General features: G+C 35.6%; 1 pseudogene; it reads left to right on the top strand.

Moving 5' to 3' along the window:
- Positions 1–2,991: 2,991 nt before the first annotated feature.
- On the top strand, positions 2,992–5,208 carry LOC120155181 (annotated as a pseudogene).
- The last annotated feature ends 1,153 nt before the right edge of the window (positions 5,209–6,361 follow it).

Genomic DNA, 6,361 nt, shown 5'->3' with positions numbered 1-6,361 from the left:
TAACATATTTGTCTACACATTATTTATTATGTCAATGGTCGCACCGGAGAAGGGTCATATTAATTTCCCTCAATAAGTTGGTAAGTTGTCTTCTATAATGATTTTGATGTGCAATTAAGAGTAAGGTTGAGTATTTATCTAATTGAGGGAGAAAAATTGAATTGATCGAGTTTATGAATATTATTTTATCATCTAAACTTTATTAAAAAAATTCGAGTATAATTGAATCAAATCGAAAATATTTGTTAGTTTATGTTCAAATATAAATATAATTGTTAATAATGTTATGGTATTGATTAATTTCAATTTAAATGACTCTTTATAATCATTTGTGGTATACGTCTATATTTGTCATATTCTTTATCACATGTGTAACTAAAACTTGAAATGTTATTTAATAAATCAAAATAATTATAATTTATATTATTTGGGATCATGAGGACACGTTATTAATGGGAGTATAAGGGAGTCAATGGATTAATGAGAATAAATAATTTATAAAAAAAATTCAAATGATCAAAATAAATAAAATATAAAGTCAAGGGATTAAATTGAAAAAAAATAAAGTTATACGTATATTCTGCAGTGGTTTAAGAGCGGGTGGTTCAGATTTGATCAAAAATCAAATTAATACAAAGGACGAATAGTAGAAGCAAGAAAACTAGAGACTAAATCATAAAAAAAAATCAAATTACTTAGTTAAACATCAAAACGAAATTGTTTTAATTTGTTGTTTTTTCTATTATTTTGAATTTTTCAAATTAAGTTGATTATAATAAATCAAAATTAAAAAATATAGATACCATCTTTTAAGTCAAATAGAATTTTGTTTACCTTAATTAATTATCATTTATTTATGTCAATAATTAATTAGTTTAGTGAAATAATACATTAAATCATTTATATAATATTAAAAGTTTGAACTCTAATACTGTTACCAAAGAAAACTACTTTGAAAGGGTTATTTTCATAATAGTCATTTGTAGCATTTAATTCAAATTAGTTAACCAACAAATGAAGTAGCTCGACCAAAAATTTTAGGTAAAATAATGGGAAAAGTATGACAGTGGTCATTGATCTTTTAAAACACTTTCACTTTGGTCACTGAAATCGAAAACCATGATTGGAAGAATATTTTATTTAGCTTATATTGTGACATGAAAAATTACATAATGCTTGAGTGTGGATTGAAACCAACGACTTTAAGGGGTGTATAAATTTTTTCTTAAAAGTTGAGTCCAGTTTCAGGCTGGATTTAACTTTTCTAAATTCGAGTAGGGTCAGGTGACATGAGGAAGGATGTTATACTCATATCGTTTAAGGAATTAGTGCCTCAAATGGAAGTTTTTCGATTTTAATGACCAAAATGATAGTATCTTAAAAATTTAGGGGGCCATCATTGTAGTTTACCCTAAGAAAACACCTTTCATATCAAAAGCGACTTCCTCAGCACGACAGTGTGTTACGTTGACCAATCAAATCGCTACAAAGAGATCGCGGTTGCCTTCATACTCTTCCACAAATCCAACCCCACACAAAAAATAGGGCCGAATTGATATATATATAAAGATAGGATTTTATTAGACAATACTTTTTTTTTCAGTTTTAATATAGTTGGATTAATGAAAACAATTGACTTAGATTAATAATAAAAAATAAGAATATATTTATTAAAGAAAAAAAAAGAATTGATCTTATTAATTTATCTTCACCAATCTAATGATTCCAAATTAATGCAAAGCTAAAAGAGCTTTACATTGGAAAAATTAATGCAAACCATGTATCAAACGAGTACATGAATCTCACATAACATACTAATGAGTATTTATGTATTTTGTTATCAACAATATACAAAAGTGCATGTATTAATTGTGTTGTACTTTTAGAGGAGTAAAATTATATATTTTTTATTATTTAAAATATTGTTATATATACGGTGCGATGCATGGGGTTAGTATGGTATTCTAGAATGGGCTAGAACTTGCTGGCCCTCTCATAAAACATAACAGGCTTCTCTATATTAAAATTAGGGCTTTGATTGGTTTGAAATTGAATGCATTCGACTACACATTCAACATGTCATAACCCCAACCACGTGACTTCGCCCAGAAAACGAGTAAAAGCAGCAGCAAACTCCAAATCCTGAAGCTCGATGACAGGTTTATATTCAAAAGGAATGATGGGCAAGATTTCTTAGATGATATAATGAAAAAAAGTGAATTTGTTTATACATGGGTAAAAATATTATTTCTTTAATCAAAATGTTTATTATAATAATTTTTTAATTGTATGAATATAACATTCACATTATTTTACTAACTAATTTCTCTACCACCTTATATCAATCCAAAGCATTATCCCCTCAAAATTACCATATAAGTATCACTTGTAATTAATATTTTTATTAAAGAATAAGGATTTATATTTTTTTAAAAAGGTCGATGATGGGATTTATGTAAAGATATTGAAGAAAAATATTTAAAAATGGGTAAGGAAGAAGGGTTTGTCACAAGAGCCGAGATGGGGGATATATTCTAGATGCGTGTCTTGGCAGTGTCTGAGGGGAGATGGGGCCCATTGATCGCATCGCAGGGTAATCCCGTTGAAAAATTCGAATTTGAAAGGGTGGGAACTGTTTTTTCCCAACGGAAAAAACCAAATCAGACAACTTTCTTGTTGGAATTTGACAATTACTAACATCGTTACACCTAGTCCAGATAAGAATAAGATAATAAAACAAGAACAAATTCAATTCCAAGATGAGAATATTTCGAGGTTGTTTGGAAAATGTTAATTCAGCGCAGGAGATCTTAGCCGGTATAAGTACACCTTAACCTTTCTTCCCGTATACTATTCTTTGTTCGAATTTTCAAAATAGGCATAATTATTATAAAGCATAGTAAAGTGCGGAAGAGAGAGATAAGAAAACCCCCGGTTTGGTTTGGTTTGGTTTGGTTTGGTTCTTCCTTTAGATTCAAAACTGCCCTTTCAAGTCTGCAAGTTTCTTTTTTTTACCAAATCTTGAAACCCTTCAACTAAGTGAACGCTTTTGCTCTTCTTCTAATCTTGCCGTTTTGATCAAGAGGCGGCGGCAGAAATGAGCGTTGAGGGTGGGGTCACTCTACTTCATGATGCTGCCTTGCCATAATGACCGATCTTCACGACTCCCTAAGACCCGATGTCGTCGTTGGCGTCAAAGCCGTACGGGTACTGCCTTCGTTGCGGTGGCCGCCTTCGTTTTCTCCACTATTGCCTGGCTCTCTCTTGTTTTCTCCAGCACCACCACCACTCATCGTTGGCGTCGTTTCAAGTACTGGGAAGGTAGCCCTCATTCACTCTCCGGTTCCATTCCTTGGTCCTCTTCTCCCAATCGGCTGCCGATTCCTCCTCTTTCTCCTCGGTTTGAATCGCCGCAAGCCTCTCTTCGTAACCGCAGCCTCTCGGAGCGTGGAAATCGAAAACGAGAGCTTTCGGTAAACGACATCGTTTTCGGTATAGCAGGATCCTCCCATCTATGGAAGCAACGGAAAGAGATAGTTCGGCTATGGTGGCGACCTTTGGAAATGCGAGGTCACGTCTGGTTAGAAGAGCAGGTTCGACCTGAAGAAACGGACGATTCGCTTCCACCGATCATGGTTTCTGAGGACATCTCTGGTTTCCGTTACACTAACCCAACGGGTCACCCCTCCGGACTCCGAATCTCCCGCATTTTAACGGAATCCTTTAGTCTCTGTCTGCCCGACGTCCGCTGGTTTGTTTTAGGAGACGACGACAACTGTTTTCAATGTCGACAATCTGGTGGCGATCTTGAACAAATACGATCATTCCGAGATGATGTACATCGGAACACCCTCAGAAAGTCACTCCGCCAATGCATACTTCAGCCACTCCATGGCATTTGGTGGTGGCGGAATCGCCATCAGTTATCCTCTTGCAGAGGCTCTCTCTAATTTTCATGACGATTGCATTGAGAGGTACCCGAAGCTTTATGGAAGCGATGATCGTCTACACGCTTGCATCACTGAACTCGGTGTTCCTCTAACTAGAGAACATGGTTTTCACCAGGTAATCAGACAATAAAATATTAGAAATTCTGCTAATTGATATAGTTAAATATGGTAAACTCATTGAATTTTTGTTTTGATAGTGGGATATTAGAGGAAATGCGCATGGCCTTTTATCTTCTCATCCAATTGCACCATTCGTTTCAATTCACCATGTTGAATATGTGGATCCATTTTATCCCGGATTGAGTAGGTTGGGCAGTTTAAAACTTTTTACAAAAGCTATGAAAATTGAACCCAGGAGCTTTCTGCAACGATCAATCTGTTATGATCATGAACGACATCTCACCTTTTCAGTTTCACTTGGTTATGTTGTTCAAGTGTTCCCAAATATTGTGCTACCTCGTGAGTTAGAACGTTCAGAGCATACCTATGTTGCCTGGAATAAATTAGGAAATCCGCAAGAATTTGATCACGACACTAGGAAATCATTCAAATCTGTTTGCAAAAAGCCAGTTCTGTTTTTTCTCAAAGATGTAATGAAAGATGGCAATGCTACATTGGGTTCTTATGCCCGGGCCAAAGCCAAAAATGATCTGAAAAGAAAGGTTTTCTGCTTTCCGCATTCCCCTCCGTTGCAATATGTTCAGAACATCCAGGTTTTGGGGTATCCTCTTGGAGAGAATTGGCATCTGGTGCGTCATGTTCTCATATGTGTTTTCCTAAGTTATTCCCCTTTTGTAGTTTAAGGTCTTTCCACTCTCATGATGGTTTCAATGTACTCTGGCAGGTGCCGCGTCGGTTATGTTGCAAGGTAAACAATACTGGTGATGAAGTCCTTCGATTAACAGTTAGCCAGTGCGAGAAGGGAGCTCTCAGTTCGTTTACTGATTCTGTGTGAATGATCAAGGGATGCTGTCGAGTATGTATTCAGGCTCAAGATAGACCTCAAGCTATTTTGTGCTTTATGCTTTTTTAGCTGCATGGAAGCTTTTGGGCTGTTCCTTGATATTGACAGTGGGCATTTGTCTTATTTTTTACTTCCCTATATCAGCTCAGTCATTCAATTCTTGCCTTCATTTTTGTTCAGAAGGTAACTCATCATTTACTGATGGCTAACATTTGTGCTTGATGATGTAGTGAAACTGATCGTTATTTGTGGATATCAGAGATTAAATTAGTTAATTTTATGTTCGATTTGCCTCAAGATTCTGAGAGTTGTGTACTATTTTGATAATTTTCATAGTTTTTGGTTGACCTTGCATAATTGAAAAGAGATGATTGTCTGGAATAAACCAACTTTCCAATCTAGGTGTTCATGTAAACAATTTTGTGATTGCAGGACTAGTTCTGGAAAGGGAGGAATATGAAGTTTGTTAAAGAGGATCGATCTTATACTAAAACAGTTTGAACAAAGTATATCAGCAAACTAGTTTTAATTTCCTCTATTTCAAATTGTATGCATATGAATCTTGAGCTTGACTTTGCAAAGAGCATGGCTTGTTTGTGGTTAGCTACTCAGCACGGTTTTGTTAATTGTAGCTAACTATTAAATGCAAGCCATATTGACTTAATATTTAGGTATAGCCTACAAGTTTTAGTCACTCTACTCCACCAAGTGTGCCCCTTTCATTCTCCCTTTCCGTAGTTTACTTGTCTTTTTAACATGAGCAGATAGTTCCGTTTTATTTTATTCTATAGCTTTTGATTGTGGTTTTTCAAATATGAGTCCTGCTTTTGATTGTGGTTCTTCTGGACTCCTAGGGGCATTTTTATTTTCATGATTGATGATTGTTGTTGATCGTTGAAATTAGGAACATGGGTGGAAGGTGAAACTGGGGATGTCTGTCTCTCTCACTAATGTTATTCCTTAGGTCATCAACGTTGATTCAATGGATGATGCAGTTGTATCTTTCAGTGGTGTGTTACATGCATGATCTGGCATTCTGATGAAAGTAGTTTTGTGAAATTTGGGGCATTAATCGGACTATTCCTCTTTTTCTTGTACCTTTTCTTCTTTTTTGCTGTACATCTGGTTGATGATCTGTTTGGTGTGTATATATACAGGATTTTTTTGTTTTGTTTTGTTTTAGAGGAAAACAGATGTGGACCCGTCTGAATTTAGCATTCAGTAAAATGAATTCTTTTGCAACATTTTGGGTCTCACGTGGGATCAGTACTCCGTCTGCCAGCTTTGAGCTCTCTTACTGAATTTAGGTAAAAAGCTTAGGTGGCCAAAACCAAAATGGACTCGACTGTGTTTGGGGATGGTCACCGGGTGGGGCGGGGTGCTTTTTTAGCTGCCCCGACCCAAAAAATTTAAGCCTTCCCCTCGACTTTACCCGACATGGCATTTG

This window comes from Hibiscus syriacus, unplaced genomic scaffold (assembly GCF_006381635.1).
Source record: "Hibiscus syriacus cultivar Baekdansim isolate YM2019G1 unplaced genomic scaffold, ASM638163v2 tig00111166_pilon, whole genome shotgun sequence".
NCBI classification, from domain to species: domain Eukaryota; kingdom Viridiplantae; phylum Streptophyta; class Magnoliopsida; order Malvales; family Malvaceae; genus Hibiscus; species Hibiscus syriacus.
This window is presented reverse-complemented; position numbering and strand designations above follow the sequence as displayed.